Below are 17,554 nucleotides of genomic sequence, written 5' to 3' on the forward strand. Positions count from 1 at the left end.
AATAGAAATCTAGCTTAGCCGCTGTCTGCTTGCTGTTGTGCTTTCGAGAAATCTGCAACAATGTTGTAAAGACGCGGGGTAAATGGAAATTTTGGTTAGTTCTAGGTACTTGTTTTACTGCAGTTGCCCATTTAATATAAATTGTTTTGAGATCAGTTACAGTTCAGTACGTACTAGTTTCTGTTTAGTTAAAGGTTAGCATATGAGTTTCATTTGGACAGCATTTTGTGGGGCGTAGTTTTGGTAGTACTTGGATTTTGTTTATAGGGTGGGGATTAAAGGTGGGCTAAATTTCTTACAGAAACAAATGTAGTGGGGAGGTTACAACCGCAATTTATGATGCTCGGCTGGACATTACAGACGGCGAGTCACAGTTTGCAATAGGCATTCCTTCCAGCGTTTTCCCACACCGACCACAAAAATGGTGAGGAGTTCTTGAGGTAAGGTGCTCCATTCCCCCTACCGGACGCCGTTAGTCCATGCGGACGTGCTGGAATGCGTCTCCACACAGCAACCCAACCTTGTTCGATGGGATTTACTTTCGAGGGACGGGGAGGTTAGTCCATACGACGAATATCGCTCGTTGCAAGAAGTACTCCACCTCATAAAAAATGAAATCAGGGTCGAATGCACCCCTGAAAAATAGCACATGAGGAAGGAGTAAGGGTCGCAGTGACGCTGACCCCTGGAACCGTTTTCAATGTATAAGAAGGCTGTATAGGTTTTTTTATTGGTAACGCCACGTAGCGCTCTGTATGAAAATCACGAGCTGTGCTGTGTTTGCATTGTTGTTGGCTATTGTAGTGTTGGGCAGTTGGCTGTTAACAGCGCGTAGCGTTGCGCAGTTGGAGGTGAGCCGCCAGCAGTGGTGGATGTGGGGAAGTGAGATGGCGGATTTTTGAGAGCGGATGATCTGGACGTGTGTCCATCAGAAACAGTACATTTGTAAGAATGGATGTCATGAACTGCTATATATATTATGACTTTTGAACACTATTAAGGTAAATACACTCCTGGAAATGGAAAAAAGAACACATTGACACCGGTGTGTCAGACCCACCATACTTGCTCCGGACACTGCGAGAGGGCTGTACAAGCAATGATCACACGCACGGCACAGCGGACACACCAGGAACCGCGGTGTTGGCCGTCGAATGGCGCTAGCTGCGCAGCATTTGTGCACCGCCGCCGTCAGTGTCAGCCAGTTTGCCGTGGCATACGGAGCTCCATCGCAGTCTTTAACACTGGTAGCATGCCGCGACAGCGTGGACGTGAACCGTATGTGCAGTTGACGGACTTTGAGCGAGGGTGTATAGTGGGCATGCGGGAGGCCGGGTGGACGTACCGCCGAATTGCTCAACACGTGGGGCGTGAGGTCTCCACAGTACATCGATGTTGTCGCCAGTGGTCGGTGGAAGGTGCACGTGCCCGTCGACCTGGGACCGGACCGCAGCGACGCACGGATGCACGCCAAGACCGTAGGATCCTACGCAGTGCCGTAGGGGACCACACCGCCACTTCCCAGCAAATTAGGGACACTGGTGCTCCTGCGGTGTCGGCGAGGACCATTCGCAACCGTCTCCATGAAGCTGGGCTACGGTCCCGCACACCGTTAGGCCGTCTTCCGCTCACGCCCCACATCGTGCAGCCCGCCTCCAGTGGTGTCGCGACAGGCGTGAATGGAGGGACGAATGGAGACGTGTCGTCTTCAGCGATGAGAGTCGCTTCTGCCTTGGTGCCAATGATGGTCGTAAGCGTGTTTGGCGCCGTGCAGGTGAGCGCCACAATCAGGACTGCATACGACCGTGGCACACAGGGCCAACACCCGGCATCATGGTGTGGGGAGCGATCTCCTACACTGGCCGTACACCACTGGTGATCGTCGAGGGGACACTGAATAGTGCACGGTACATCCAAACCGTCATCGAACCCATCGTTCTACCATTCCTAGACCGGCAAGGGAACTTGCTGTTCCAACAGGACAATGCACGTCCGCATGTATCCCGTGCCACCCAACGTGCTCTAGAAGGTGTAAGTCAACTACCCTGGCCAGCAAGATCTCCGGATCTGTCCCCCATTGAGCATGTTTGGGACTGGATGAAGCGTCGTCTCACGCGGTCTGCACGTCCAGCACGAACGCTGGTCCAACTGAGGCGCCAGGTGGAAATGGCATGGCAAGCCGTTCCACAGGACTACATCCAGCATCTCTACGATCGTCTCCATGGGAGAATAGCAGCCTGCATTGCTGCGAAAGGTGGATATACACTGTACTAGTGCCGACATTGTGCATGCTCTGTAGCCTGTGTCTATGTGCCTGTGGTTCTGTCAGTGTGATCATGTGATGTATCTGACCCCAGGAATGTGTCAATAAAGTTTCCCCTTACTGGGACAATGAATTCACGGTGTTCTTATTTCAATTTCCAGGAGTGTACATTGTTTGTTCTCTATCAAAATCTTTCATTTGCTAACTATGCCTATCAGTAGTTAGTGCCTTCAGTAGTTTGAATCTTTATTTAGCTGGCAGTAGTGGCGCTCGCTGTATTGCAGTAGTTCGAGTAACGAAGATTTTTGTGAGGTAAGTGATTTGTGAAAGGTATAGGTTAATGTTAGTCAGGGCCATTCTTTTGTAGGGATTATTGAAAGTCAGATCGCGTTGCGCTAAAAATATTGTGTGTCAGTTTGGTGTTGATCAGAACAGGTAAAGAGCGAAATGTCTGAGTACGTTGAGTTTTGCTCAGCTGTTTGAACATCAAATAATGTAAGAGATTTATCAGCACAGTAATTCATTAATTTTTCTAAGGGGACGTTTCAAATGTTTTGGCGGTTGTACGCCAATGCAGTGTTATGCCTTGTGACACCAGAACATCTGGACCACCAAGACATGTTGTTCGATGTTTCCGGGTGCATTACATGTTCCCACCTTTCGCCTCATGAGTATACGTCAAGAATCACTACTCATACTGAATGTCCTCTCATCCGAGAACAGCTCGCGACCGCACTTCTCGTGAGTCCAGTCCCTACGATCATGGCATCATCACAGACAGTGCCGCGCGACTTGAGGCTCTTAAAAGATCACAATGTGCTCGTCATCGGCCATGCAGGCGCAGTGCCACCGTGGAGTGAGAGATTACATGCCTTGTATTCCTGTTAAATGTGGTTGCAACTGCACCCGATGTTTGTCGTGGGTCCCTTTTTGCCTGTTGCAGAGAGTAGCGGTCATCTCCTTCTGTGACTGGTCATGTGATCACGCTGGACCGTCGCGTCTCCTTCGGGAAGCGGTGCCTGTAGTTCAGAACGCTCCCCATGCATGCGAAACAATGGTGTGAGCAACACCGAACACGTTCGCTAAACTCGTCACACATCGTCCTTCTTGCAATATCCAGATGATTTGTCCCGGTGTGAAGTCATCTAAATGTAGTCGCTGGAGCCTGTTGTAATGATGAACACCATCAGAATTCACCATAAGTGCTCGCTGATTCACACATACCATCTTTTCCCATTCCCTCAACCGCCTTTTGTTACTGGGTCAGCCCCATTTGACGCTACAGCTACGCTGATTTCACGCCATATGACGTCTAGCTTTCTGTGCACGACTGGGAGACCTAGCGGCATGCCCTTGCACTACTATTCGTTTTCAAAAAGTAGTTCCTGCGTTACTGTATCTGCCTCGTTGCAAAGCAATGTACAACGCCCGATAAAACGTGTATGGGTGTAAGACATAGTCCCTCCCAGCAGCTGGCTCAAGAAGTAAAAGATATCTCTGTGCCTATCAACAGAGTACGTGCAAAGTGGCCGGCAGCTGCTCAGGCAGAGCTTACAGCTGCGTCTCCCGTCCACTTGCGGTCCCCGACAGCGGCGTGTAGAGACGCTGCTTGACTCGGGGACGGGGACAAGCGCCGAATTCGCGGAACCGTCGTGGTCCACTGTCGGCGCGGCGTCACGCCGCTCTCTGAGGGCCAGTGGCCGCCGGTTTTTGTGGCACATCTGCGCGGGTCCCCGGTTGGGCGGTGGCCCCGAGGAACGGGTCGTAGCGCACGACCACAGCAACACGCGACGAGGGCACACACTAGTTGAAGGCGTGCTGTATGGCCAAATCTGTTCTGTCGTTGTATGAACTACGTGGGAGGATATGTATTTCACATCTTTATAAAATCCTTTTGATTAGTTCAATGCTATCCCTGCTGTCTTCCATCTACCATGTCTTGTACTCGGGTCTCAATATACTTAAATCTAGGCAGGACAAGCAGCACCATCAGAATACACTACTGGTAATTTTAATATTGCTACACCAAGAAGAAATGCAGATGATAAACGGGTATTCATTTGACAAATATATTATTCTAGAACTGACATGTGATTACATTTTCACGCAATCTGGGTGCATAGATCTTGAGAAATCAGTACCCAGAACAACCACCTCTGGCCGTAATAACGGCCTTTATACGCCTGGGCATTGAGTCAAACAGAGCTTGGATGGCGTGCACAGGTACAGCTGCCCATGCAGCTTCAACACGATACCACAGTTAATCAAGAGTAGTGACTGGAGTATTGTGACGAGCCAGTTGCTCGGCCACCATTGACCAGACGTTTTCAATTGGTGAGAGATTTGGAGAATGTGCTGGCCAGGGCAGCAGTCGAACATTTTCTGTATCCAGAAAGGCCCATACAGGACCTGCAACATGCGGTCGTGAATTATCCTGCTGAAATGTAGGGTTTCGCAGGGATCGAATGAAGGGTAGAGCCATGTGTGGTAACACATCTGAAATGTAACGTCCACTGTTCAAAGTGCCGTCAATGCGAACAAGAGGTGACCGAGACGTGTAACCAATCCCACCCCATACCATCACGCCGGGTGAGACGCCAGTATGTCGATAACGAATAAACGCTTCCAATGTACGTTCACCGCCAAACACGGATGCGACCATCATGATGCTGTAAACGGAACCTAGATTCATCCGAAAAAATGACGTTTTGCCATTCGTCCACCCAGGTTCGTCTTTCAGTACACCATCGCAGCCGCTCCTGTCTGTGATGCAGCGTCAAGGGAAACCGCGGCCATGGTCTCCGAGCTGATAGTCCATGCTGCTGCAAACGTCGTCGAACTGTTCGTGCAGATTGTTGTTGTCTTGCAAACGTCCCCATCTGTTGACTCAGGGATCGAGACGTGGCTGCACGATCCGTTACAGCCATGCGGATAAGATGCCTCTCATCTCGACTGCTAGTGATACGAGGCCGTTGTGATCCAGCACGGCGTTCCGTATTACCCTCCTGAACCCACCAATTCCATATTCTGCTAACAGTCATTGGATCTCGATCGACGCGAGCAGCAATGTCGCGATACGATAAACCGTAATCGCGATAGGCTACAATCCGACCTTTATCAAAGTCGGGAACGTGATCGTACGCATTTATCCTCCTTTCACGAGGCATCACAACAACGTTTCAGCAGGCAACGCCGGTCAACTGCTGTTTGTGTATGAGAAATCAGTTGGAAACTTCCCTCATGTCAGCACGTTGTAGGTGTCGCCACCGGCATCAACCTTGTGTGAATGCTCTGAAAAGCTAATCATTTGCATATCAAAACATCTTCTTCCTGGCGGTTAAATTTCGCGTCTGTAGCACGTCATCTTCGTGGTGTAGCAATTTTAATTGCCAGTAGTGTAATAACTGATGAATCTGTTGTCTACTGGGAAGCAACGTCATCGGATCCTCGTAAGAAAATGCATAAAGTCTCAGACAAATCTTCCTCTTTTTGTAATGTATGATAGCGTAATTGAAATGCATATAATGTTATATTTGTGACAAAGTGAAGAAAACGACAACACACACTTAAAAGATTAAAAGTGAACTTCGTGAGGACGTTGCATTGTATCATTTTAGTTTATTACCAACAAGTAATATGAGGAGGGACGAACACTTCAAATCAGTATTACGGAAAGCGAATAGAAGACTTACACTTGTCGAAGGGTTGAGAGAAAATGTAGTCCACCTATAAAGCAAATCGTACACAAGAGACTGGAGAGACCACTACTACATTTCGATCTTCTGATCTCCAGGTGACATAAAATTATTTACAACAGCCTACAAGACAACGTTATTACTGTGGCCTCAAATAAAATAAAAACTATCCTGTGTCACTGGTCGCAATAACAAAGTACACTCCAAGATACAAATAGACAGATACGTGTCTGGAGATGCCCGGAAGAGTGGTGGGATACCAACCTGAGTGTCGCCTGCCATACGGCCCGACAACTAGGAGTGGTGGTCTGGCATCACGAAGGAGTTACGCGAATGGGACGGAAATCGGTAGATGTGATGTTCATGTACAGACTAACAAGTAATTGCAATTTCACAAAAAAAGGGTAATCTATTGTAGAGAAAGACCTTCACAAATTGAGCAAGACAATAACATGTTGGTCCTCCTCTGGTCCACATGCAAACAGATATTAGACTTGCCACTGATTGATACAGTTGTTGAATGTCGTTCTGACGGATATCGTGCCAAATTTTGTCCCACTAACGAGTTAGATCGTCACAGTCTCTCACCCATAGTGCTCTAAATGTTCTGAAAATACGAAAGGTCCGGCTATCTTGTTGGCCGAAGCAGGCCAAGCAGTAGAAACTCTCGCCACGTCTGGGCAGGCATTATCTTGCTGAAATGGTAGCCTAGGACGGCTTGTCATGAAGGGCAACTAATCGGGACGTAGAATATCGTCGACGTACCGTTGTGCTGTAAAGGGGCCGCTGATGACAACCAAAGGGTTTCGGATGTGAGGGTAAAACTGTAACAGAAATGGTCCGGGAAATGGGAATCGTTGGAAGAAATGTTTACGGAGTCTGTTGGATAAATTGAGAGAAACTGTATTTGAGGAAGACTGTGTCACCATATAATCGCCACGACCGCATATATCGCATTATGTTCAAGAAAACAAGATGCAGAAGTTTTTATGCATATAAACTGAAGGGGCGAGTGAAAATTTATACCAAGGCTGGGAGTCGAACCCGGATCGTCTGCGTACTAGGCAGATGCAATAATCACTAAGCCACCTTGACACAGCGGTTCACATAACTGCATCAATTACACCCGCACTCCTACCTCCTCGATCTATTCTCTCACTAGCGCACAATCTACTGGTATTAGACCAGTAAGGTCTTTGAAAGTGTATCATTTCATTTGCATAAGATAAAGAAAGTTAGAGAGCATGCAGAGGCACTTAAATTCATTTTCTGTTGCTCAATATAGGAATGGAATACGACCAAAAATCATTAATATTGCCATGAAACATCCTTCCCCACGCACTGTACAACTGGTTGCGGTATATGTATGTAGAGATAACATATTGATCGCTACGTCATTAGTGCATCCACCATCCTCTACAGTCTGTTTTTCACGGACCTCTCTACTGTTCGATCAGAAGTATCCGGACACTTATCAGAGGACATTAATATGCAGTGTGCCCAGCTTTTGCCCTTTATGGCAGCCTCAACTCTGCTGTGGATACCCGCAGTGGGGTGTCTGAATGTCTGTGGAGGAATGCACCCCATTCTGCCTCAAGAGCTGAATCTACGGAAGGTAATGGCGCTACACACTGAAGTCTGGAACGAAGTCGACGTTCAGTGTCAATCCAACGGTGTTCCACTGCGTACAGACCGGGACTCCAGGCAGGCCAGTCCATTTCACAAATGTTTTGACTCACAGATGCTGCTTTGTGACAGGGTGCATAGTCATGATCGTCGTCTCCGGACTTATCCTCCACTGTAGGCGAAACGCAGTCCTTCAGCATTTAGCGGTTTCTCAAGCGCAATGAGTAGACCACACCATAACCACGAAACCACCCCCATACTTTGACACCACCTTCTCCATGAGTCACTGTTGAGAGTTGATATAATACAGTACTGGCCATTAAAATTGCTACACCAAAAGGATGACGTGCTACAGACGCGAAATTTAACCGACAGAAAGAAAATGCTGTGTTATACATATGATTAGCTTTTCAGAGCACTCACACATGGTTGGAGCCGGTGGCGACACCTAAAACGTGGTCATACACAAACAGCAGTTGACCAGCGTTGCCTGGTGAAACGCTGTTGTAATGCCTCGTATAAGGAGGAGAAATGCGTACCATCACGTTTCCGACTTTGATAAAGGTCGTATTGTAGCCTATCGCGATTGCGGTTTATCGTATCGCGATATTGCTGTTCGTGTTGGTCGAGATCCAATGACTGTTATCAGAATATGGAATCGGTGGGTTAAGGACGGTAATACGGAACGCCGTTCTGGATCCCAACGGCCTCGTATCACTAGCAGTCGAGATGACAGGCAGCTTATGCGCATGGCTGTAACGGATAGTGCAGCCATGTCTCGATCCCTGAGCCAACAGATGGGGACGTTTGCAAGACAACAACCATCTACACGAACCGTTCGACGACGTTTGCAGCAGCATGGGCTATCAGCTCGGAGACCACGGCTGCGGTTACCCTTTACGCTGCATCACAGACAGAAACGCCTGCGATGGTATACTCAACGACGAACCTGGGTGCACGAATGGCAAAACGTCACTTTTTCGGATCAATCCAGGTTCTGTTAAGAGCATCATGATAGTCACATCCTTGTTTAGCGACATCGCGGTGAACGCACATTGGAAGCGTGTATTCGTCATCGCCATACTGGCGTATCACCAGGCCACTGGTTAAACGTCTCGGTCACCTCTTGTTCGCACTGACGGCACTTTGAACAGTGGACGTTACAGTTCAGATTTGTTACCACCCGTGGCTCTACCCTTCATTCGATCCCTGCGAATCCCTACATTTCAGCAGGATAGTGCACGACCGCATGTTGCAGGTCCTGTACGGGCCTTTCTGATTACACAAAACGTTCAACTGCTGCCCTGGCCAGCACATTCTCCAGATCTCCCACCAACTGAAAACGTCTGGTCAATGGTGGCCGAGCAACTGGATCGTCACAATACGCCAGTCACTACCCTTGATGAACTGTGGTATCGTGTTGAAGCTGCATGGACAGCAGTACCTGTACACGCCATTCAAGCTCTGTTTGACTCAATGCCCAGGCGTATAAATGCCGTTATTACGGCCAGAGGTGGTTGTTCTGGGTACTGATTTCTCAGGATCTATGCACCCAGATTGCGTGAAAATGTAATCACATGTCAGTTCTAGTATAATATATTTGTCCAATGAATACCCGTTTATCATCTGCATTTCTTCTTGGTGTAACAATTTTAATGGCCAGTAGTGTAATATCATCTCCAGTGATTTGCCAGTCCCTAAATCTTCCCTCGAACTGCAACAGGGTACAGCGTAATTCACCAAATCACTCGCTTCCTCTCTTCTACTGTGCACTGGCATTGCCCTTTACACCACTTCAAGCGTCGCTTAGCTCGGCTATAGAAGTGTGTGGTTTGTGAGAAGGTGCTCGCCCATGGTACAAATTTTTACTGCCCTATGCACAGTGTGCTAGCTGGACTGTTTGTATCACTTTGGAACTTCCGCTGATTTAATAGTTTTTACAACTGCTCTCCGCAATCCTCAACGGTTCCCATCCAACAATCCTCGTCTTTATTTAGCTGTGATTGATCCGTATTAGATACATTAGATATGATCAACAGAGTACCAGTGAACAAAATCAGGAGAGATTCAATACTGAAATATTATAATACTATGACCCTATTTGTACTGCTCTACGGCTTCGAAGTGTGGATCTTAACGACCAAAGCAATTACGGAAAATTGAAACGGCAGAAATGAGACTCCAAAGACGTTTGGCAGGATAAAAATTAGAATAACAGAAGAGCAACAATGAAAGGGCCGCTCCGTGTTCTAGGAATAGCAGGAAAGATCCAACAGAGCAGAAAGGACTAGCGTGGCCATCTACTGAAAATGGATCGAAGCCACATACCAAGGAAAAGCTATAACCACAGATACAATTGTAGAAGACAGATAGGACGATAACGAAGAATATGGTGCGATCAGCTTTAAATTTCTTGGCTCCAGAATCGTTTCGGAACAGGCAAAGTTATCTAACCCAAAATTGTACATAATGGTGATGGGGTTAGCGTGTGAATGGGTATATATATGTATAATGTAACGTTGAGCATCCAATTGACATATATATATTGGATACAAAACGTTAGATTTTCTAAATATCTGAACATTAGTGGTAACAGATAACGTCGTTCTTAAAAGGATGGAACACGTTTTTGGCTTCGCAGTACGCAAAGCTCTCCTGAAACGTTGCCAGATGTTTGTTGTAATAAATGGATTTTTTCACAGCACGGCTATTCTTTAGCCGCGAGGCGTACGCGTTTGATCTCAGGCGCCTTGCCACGGTTCGCGCGGCTCCCAGCGTCGGACGTTCGAGTCCTTGCTCGGGCATGAGTGTGTCTGTTGTCCTTAGCGTAAGTTACTTTAAGTTAGATTAAGTAGTATGTAAGCCTAGCGACCGATGACCTCTGCTGTTTGGTCCCATAGGTGCGTATCACCACGCGGTTCTTTAAATGTAGCAGTTGAAAGAATAACGATATATTTACTCCACTGACCATTGACGAAATCTAATGTGAGTTTCGCGGCATTCTAGTGTGGCCCCGCTATAAGATTATCAGGCCCGACGACGGTAGGACACTAGTTGGTCAGCGCAGGTTGCATTCAAACGATATTACAAGAAAGTTTGCGCCAGAGCTATCACCCGAAACCTTGTAAAGCTTCTCCTGCAAGGAAGCAGCAAAACAGTCAACGACGCTTTGAATCCGTCGCCTAGTCGGCCACGCTTACTCAGTAAACACAGGATTTTGCGGCGGCTGACGACCTGCAAGTGCTCAACTCATCATATGTCAGAGTTTCCCTGCTAAATTCGGAATCCAAGGCCTAACTGGCCATTCAGCTACTGGGTAGTTCTACGTGTAGGAAACTGGGCCATTGCAACAGCTAGATGCGTACAGATGTGGTACTTTATGTGGAGAACGCCTGGCTTGTCACAGTATTTCCATCTTCCTGTACCCAAAGCGTTAACATCTAGCGCTCGACCACCAACAAAGAAATGTAGTCATGTACTGGAAGTGTCAACAAAACGACTATTCACGTTGCTGTGTAGAATGTATGTCTGGTGGTATACCATCTGTCTTTCGGAAAAACATCAACCACACAATGCCGAAGATTGCCAGAGCTGACAAATGCGAGAGTTATCGCACAAACAGCTTAACAACACACGAATCCAACTTGCTCACAAGGGCGATGTAAGAAGCATGGAAAAGAAAATTGAGGATGTGCTAGATGGCGGTCAGTTTGGCTTCAGGAAAGGTAATGGCACTAGAGGGGCAGCTCTGATGTTGCCGTTAGTAGTAGAAGCAATACTAAACAATGACGTTCATAGGATTTGTCAATCTCGAAATTCTGAGAATAATGGGCTTAAGCTATAGGAAAAGACGAGTAACATACAATACCTACACGAGGCAAGAAGGATCTATAAGAGTGGAACGCCAACAACGAAGTGCTCTGATTAAAAAGGGTTCAAGACAGGGATGTAGTCTTTCTCCCTTACTGTTCATTCTATGCATTTAAGAGACAGCGACGGAAATAAAAGTTCCAGAGTGGAATAAAATTCAAGGTGAAAGGATATTAGTGATAAGATTCGCTGATGACATTGCTATCCTCAGACAATGTGAAGAAGAATTACTGCATTTATTTACTGAAATGAATTGGCTACTGAGTACAGAATACAGACTGAGAGTAAACCGAAGAAAAACGAAAGTAATGAGAAGGAACAGAAACGAGAACAGCTAGAAACCTAACATCAGGATTGGTAACCAAGAAGAAGGTGAAGTTAACGAATTCTGCTTCCTAGGCACCAAAATAACTCGTGATAGACGAAGCAAGGAAGCTATAAAACGCAGACTAGCAATGGCAAAAAGGGCATTCGTGGCCAAGAGACGTCTACTAGTATGAAACACAGGTCTTAATCTGAAGACATAATTTCTGAGAATGCACGTTTGGAGCACAGCACTGTATGGTAGGGGACCGTTGACTGTGGAAAAACCAGAAAAGAAGAGGACTGAAGCATTTGAGATGTGGTGCTACGGAAGAATGTTGAAAATTAGTTGGAATGATAAGGTAAGGACTGAGGAAGTCTTCCGGAGAATGGGTGAGGAAAGGAATGTATGGAAAACACTAACAAGGTGACATGTCGTCTTTTAAGACATCGCGGAATAACATCCTTGGTACCAGACAGAGCTGCAAAGAGTAAGAACGACAGAGTAAACAAACACAGGACTTAATTTGAGGAAGAAATTTCTGAGAATGTATGTTTGCAAAAATGGTTCAAATGGCTCTGAGCACTATGAGACTTAACATCTGTGGTCATCAGTCCCCTAGAACTTAGAACTACTTAAACCTAACTAACCTAAGGATATCACACACATCCATGCCCGAGGCAGGATTCGAACCTGCGACCGTAGCAGTCGCGCGGTTCCGAACTGAGCGCCTAGAACCGCTAGACCACCGCGGCCGGCGTATGTTTGCACCATAGCATTGTGTGGTAATGAAACGTGGCCTGTGGCAAAACCGGAACAGAAGAAAATCGAAGTTTTTGAGAAGTGGTGCTACGAATACTGAAAATTATGAGGACTGATAAGGTAAGGAATGAAGAGGTTCTGCGCAGATGAAAGGAATATGTGGAAAACACAGACCAGGAGAAGGGGCAGGATGCTAAGACTTCTGTTAAGACGTCAGGGAATGACTTCCATGCTACTAGGGGAAATTGTAGAGAGCAAAAACGGTAGAGGAAGACAGCGATTGGAATACATCCAGCAAATAATTGAGGACGTAGGTTGCAAGTGCATCTCTCAGACGAAGAGGTTGTTTGGCACAAGAGAGGAATTCGTGGCAGACCGCATCAAACGGGTCACCATCTCAACACGATACCTTCCGTCAGTTTAGTATCCGCCAGTATTCGGGTTCCGCGTCCAGCCTGAGTATCGATCTGGTGGAAAGGTCGGAGATACCCGGACATCCTACTACGGCTGCAGTTCGCCTCCACGGAGGGCGCCTCCATCGCCTTCTGCATGTCACGTGGGTCCGTCCACTGACGTCACACTGCCCGTAAATACCGCGACCGGGCGCTTGTCCTCCTATGTGATAAATAATACTGCAGTGATGCACTGTACGTTAAATTGATCTCAAGAATGTTCGATCGGGAACATGACGGTGGATATCGCAGGCTATCCTGTTGGTTGATTATTGGCTCCAGGGGGTAAGGGGGTGGGAGGCCTTAGTGAAGTTTTTTCAGTGTGCTCATGTATTATCTTCTTGAAGAACCCAGCCTCGAAATGACTGTAGAGTAGGCTAATAATTCGGAGGATTCTGTTCTGATACTGCACAGCCCTGGCTATAGGCTCAACAGCTATGAGAGCCATGCGACATACATAGATCATACAGACAAGGAATGACTGGGTATTAACATCTGGTACAATAAAAGGCCGACTTTCAAACGGATTTGGAGAAGTTTAAAGATGTCACGATAGTAAATTAAACAAAATGTAGCTACCGGACCCGAAAAAGAAGAAAGCTGTTGCTATAAAAAATAAGAGAGGCCCTGAATAGTTGATCTGGCGAAACATTGACAGAAAATAACATTTCTAAAGCAATGGCATAGCGAGAAAGCAGCGCGGGGTAGCCAAGCGGTCCGAGGCGCCTTGTCACGGTCCGCGCGGCCTCCCCCCGTCGGAGGTTCGAGTGCTCCCTCGGGTATGGGTGTGTGTGTTGTCCTTAGCCAAAGTTAGATTAAGTAGTGCGTAAGCTTAGGGACCGACGACCTCAGCAGTTTGGTCCCATAACACCTACGACAAATTTCCAAAATTTCCAATTCTGCCAAGTGTATCATGTGTGAAATTATAGAGTGAATAAGATTACGTTTCCATAATTACTGCAACTGCACCCTTTTCTTTAAGTTTTGTCTTTTCCCCTTTCTCTACGAGATCGGCCTTGTTGCATGGGTTGAGGCAACGTTAGCTGTAGGTGATGGCCGGATATCCTTCCTGACGTCACAACTACCCCCCTCCCTCGGGAAGGTATTTGCGTATCCCCTTCTGTATGCGTCTAATGTAGATCTCATTGTCAAGGGCGATATTTTACACAAATTACTATAGTGTTTTACCGAACGAAAATCCGTTACTATCATCCCTACCACTCCGTCTCACTACCTTTTATCCCCCCATCCAAATCCTTCTTGCCGCACTTTAAGTCTCCTCACCCTCAATCCCCTTTTATTCAGCCTTGCCCCTCCCCCCTCTCCCCTCCACCACACTTCTCTCCACAGATTACCTATTTAAACCACAGTTGCCTATCAAAGTAATCTCATGATTACTTTCTCCATGGCATCATTACTTTGGCGAATCCAACACCTGCGTACAATATTACTTTACTTATTGTAAAATACTAGGAAGTACACAGTTTTTACTTCTTCTTTTCACATCGGAAGATGACGAAATATTACAGAAACTAGTGATAAAAAAGATGTGCAACTGAGATTTCAAAATAAACGAAAAGTTAATTTTTATTTGGGGCCTTCAGCAACTACCATATACTACATAGAAGACCAGGTGTATGTTCCTCATAGCACAATACTGCCACCGCTGACACGCCTCGGTGTCGCAGTGGATGTTCCGAGAAGTCGTTCGCCTGTATGAGTCCGTATTCGCGCACGACCACGACAAGACCTGATGAAAAAAAAAATTGTTATCTTTCAGACAAGACTAAACGCTTCTATTCATCCACGGTTGAGTCTCGATGACCTTATACCGACTGACGATGTTGTTCGGCTACCATCGGAACACATATGGATCGTCTCCTGCGCAGCCCGATGTCCCTCGATGTGTGCTCATCAGTATGCTCAGAATGCCGGTAACAGAACTGCACTCTGTCGTCAAATCCGCTGCAGATTTCATTTAGACAGCGGTCAGGTCACCGACATTCATGTTTTGTAATAAGGCGTCGAGGTCCAAAACCTTGTCAGTCACTCGGGCTTTCACCATCGTTCAATCACTTCTCATAGAATCTCCCCGCAAAGAGCCGACCAGTTCGCCGTTTGCGTAACATTCGTTCCCAGGCACAAGACATATTAATCTGTCTTGCCAAACACGCTTATGTCAGTTATGAAATCTGATTTTGCAGGATAGAGCGGATCAGGTTATGGTTGTGGAGGGGGCCATAGTCAGTTACTGTTAGTTGCACAAAACACACAACTTTTATTTTCCTAGGAACAACTTAATTACTCATTGACTTAAAGAGTCAAATTAAAACAATACTGCTGAAGGCCTAGTTAAGAAAACTTGCGATACCTCCTGGGCTGAAGGCCCAAAACCACACCAAAAACAAGAACGGCTGAAGGTCTGAACACAAGTTACAAAAATTTGCTTTAAAGAATACACGCGGCTGAGGGCCTTATTTAAAAAAAAAAATATTTCACGTAAATACTCAGCTGAAGGCCACACACAAGACACTGAACAACTCAGGGATTAATGCCTGGATTACAAGAATTATAGACAGAGCAATTTTTTTTAAAAAAAAACATTACTTTTGAACAAATCAATTTTCAAAATTTTAATTTAAGACAGCTGAAGGCCTTATATTTAAAACATGTCACGTAAAAGCTCGGCTGAAGGCCACACACTGAACAACTCAGCACTTAGGGCCTGGATAACAAGAATTTCAGATAGAACAAACTTCCAAAATTTTATTATTAAACAAATCAATCTTCAAATTTTTAATTTAAGTCGGCTGAAGGCCTTATTTAAAATTAAAACAAACTAAATTAATAGACGGCTTAAGGCCTCACACAGTACATCAGACTAAAATGAAAATCACAATCTAAAATCAACAGGGCAGTGGTGCTCAGAAGTGTTCCGAGAGTCAGCCTGAGGAGGTAACTCTAACGTAAGGTGGGGTGAGACAGGCAGCCAAGAGTAAGGTTAAATAATCGGATGGCAACCCGATCCAGGGACGGCTGAAGGATCAACCAACAACCTAATCAATTTCCTTCCGCCCGACCAACGGTACGACAACGGAAAATATGAGCAGAGGACGAAGATACTAGCAGCACTACGTCTTCCAAATTGGCATGTAAGAACATCCAAGGCACGATAACCATTCTTAAGAAAAAAATATGAACAAACAACTAAAAGGCTGTCGAACTACACATCGTGCCGGACAGCATCAACACGGCGAGGAAAGGCACACTGCCGGAAAACTATGCTAACGACCAGGGCAGGAAACTGGGGAGTTAACGGCCACAAGGCAGAAAATACCGCTGGTGCACTTCACTGATAAGTTACAATCAATTTAATAGTTAAAGACCATACAGGAAGACGGCTGCAAAATTTCGCCGACTCCAACACACCATACGTTGCTGCTAGCCAGAATGGCCCAGGAAGCAACAACCAGCAATAAACGAATAGATGTCAGTTGAGGTTTCATTACAGGTTAACTGTTCACTGAACTTCAGTGTCCAGGTTCGGTGGGCAACGAACTTTGTAGCTCTCGCAGCTAGCGCCTCACAATCCGACCGCGCCTACACGCTAGCAGCGGTCCCGGCTTGACCTTGCACCGTGGAAACTTCCTCACTGCTCTGTCCGAACCGACCAACTCAATCCAGCACGCAGACAGCATTAAAATAACTGCTCCGTCAAAACCGCACAAGCTACACACGTTTCCGCGAAACACTTCCACAAACAACTCGAACAATACTAAAACCAGTCACTGTGGAACAACTCCGACCGAACGACCAACCAAGTTCGTCCCCACTGAAGTCATGTGTGCCGGCAACGGTCGGGCGAATCATGGCTGTCCGGACCTCTCCGCTGCTCCGTCCCCCACTGAACTCCCGACATACGTCATCTGGAAATACTAACGGTCGCTCCAAAGATATTGCGACAGTGCTCTTATCTATAAGAGCTGCTGCTGCCACTCACAGGCAGGCAAGCCAGCAACTTTGTGACGCCAGCAAATCGAATAAGAAACGAGACGGGAGTAGCGCCAAGACAATATGTCAAGCAATTACGGCACATACACGAGCCGCGCACGGCTCAAGTGAATTTCCCTGTTAGCAGTCTATATCGTCAATAAACTTCCGCCATAAGAAGTCACTCTCATTTAGACAAATGCTTTGTCAGGGGGCGGAGGAGCGAACACAGGTTCGCCAGCCGGTGCGGTCGAGCGGTTCTAGGCGCTTCAGTCTGGAACCGCGCGACCGCTACGGTCGCAGGTTCGAATCCTACCTCGGGCATGGATGTGTGTGATGTCTTTAGGTTAGTTAGGTTTAAGTAGTTCTAAGTTCTAGGGGACCGATGACCTCAGATGTTAAGTCCCGTAGTGCTCGGAGCCATTTTAACCATTTGAACACAGGTTCAGGGCATCTCTTACCCTTAGGGTGGCAAAACGACCCCTAAAGGTGGAAGAATCACCAATGACCGACGGTATGAGTATGCAGAAGGCAGTGGAAACCACTGTATAAAGACACACAGTGTATAGCCACAGAACAAGTGCCTTGTAAT

The sequence above is a fragment of the Schistocerca americana genome, chromosome 6 (genome assembly GCF_021461395.2).
Source record: "Schistocerca americana isolate TAMUIC-IGC-003095 chromosome 6, iqSchAmer2.1, whole genome shotgun sequence".
NCBI lineage: Eukaryota > Metazoa > Arthropoda > Insecta > Orthoptera > Acrididae > Schistocerca > Schistocerca americana.